At 35.4% G+C, this 1471-nt stretch overlaps 1 pseudogene; it reads left to right on the forward strand.

Moving 5' to 3' along the window:
- Positions 1 to 970: 970 nt before the first annotated feature.
- LOC120601339 (uncharacterized) lies at positions 971 to 1089 on the forward strand (annotated as a pseudogene).
- The last annotated feature ends 382 nt before the right edge of the window (positions 1090 to 1471 follow it).

Consider the following 1471-nt stretch of genomic DNA (forward strand, 5'->3'; position numbering starts at 1 on the left):
ATTCATGGGAGGCATGAGGAGAGACAGCTAATGAGTACAAGATTTCTTCTGGTGAGATACAAATATTCCAAAATTAGATTATGCCGATGGTTGCACAAATCTCTAAATATGCTCAAATCATAGACCTATACGCTTTAAACAGATGAACTTTATGGTACATAAATTATATGTCAGTAAAGCTGTTTTTTTAAAAAAAAGATAATCAAATACCACTATATACCTATTAGAATGGCTAAAATTAAAAACAAAAATAAGCAAACAAACTGCTTTTAAAACCTGACAATTCCAAATACCAATACAGATGTGAAGTAACAGGAATTCTGGTGGGAATACAAAATGGTGCAGCCGCTTTGGTAAAAGAGTTTGGCAGTTTCTTACAAAGTCATATATACACCTATCATACGACCCGACAACCCGAATCCTAGGTATTTACCAAGGAGAAGTCAAAGCACGTGTCCATACAAAAACCTGTACATGAGTGTTCTTTGCAGCTTCATTCACATTAACCCTAAACCAATAACGACACGAATGTCCATCAACGAGAGAATGGATAAACCAATCGGGAGTATTTATGTAGTGGAATACTATGCAGCGGTATAAAAGAGCTACTAATACAGGCAACGACAGAGATGAATCTCAAAACCATTATGCTGAGTGAAAGAAGCTGTACAGAAAAGACGAAATACTGTTTCGTTCCATTTGTATGACATCCTAGAAAAGGGAAATCTAATCTATGGCAACGGGAAAGGAATCAGTGGTCGCCTAGGCCTGAGAGTGGGGAAGAGCAAGGGACTCTAAGGAAGCAGGAGGGCATTTGGGGGACCAATAGAAATAGTCTGTCACAACTGCAGTGGTGGTTACGTGATTATACGCATTTTTCTAAACTCATCAAATTGTACACTTAAAATTGTTTTATTTTATTGTGCATTAATTATACCTCAGTGAAGTTTGTTTTAAAAAATAAAAACGTGTCTACAGCCATGCTACCCTGAACAAGCCCAATCCTGTCTGATCTCGGAAGCTAAGCAGGGTCCAGCCTGTTTAGTACTTGGATGGGAGACCACATAGGAAGACCAGGTGCTATAGGCATAAAAAATAAGGGATTGTAAGCTGACAAGGTCCTTGCAATCTGTGAGGTCAACCAAGGGTTGCCTCGCCTAAAAAAATAAATAAATAAAATAAAAAATAAAAACTCATTAACCTGTATACTAAAGTAGTTACATTTTTGTATATAAATCATACCTCAATAAAGATGAGATTTTAAAATGGTAAAAAATATATATTATATTCTACTCATTTTTACAGGCCATTAAATAATTTTCAAAAATACCTTAATTTGAATATTATGTAGCTATACTAGTCAATGTTATACATGTGCCACAACTTAGCCAGTCTAAGATAGCTGAATATTTAGGTCATTATCTTTTCTTTTGCCATTAAAAATAACATTGCAGTGAACATCTGTGTGCAT

The sequence above is a fragment of the Pteropus medius genome, unplaced genomic scaffold, assembly GCF_902729225.1.
Source record: "Pteropus medius unplaced genomic scaffold, Ma_sr-lr_union100, whole genome shotgun sequence".
Lineage (NCBI taxonomy): Eukaryota > Metazoa > Chordata > Mammalia > Chiroptera > Pteropodidae > Pteropus > Pteropus medius.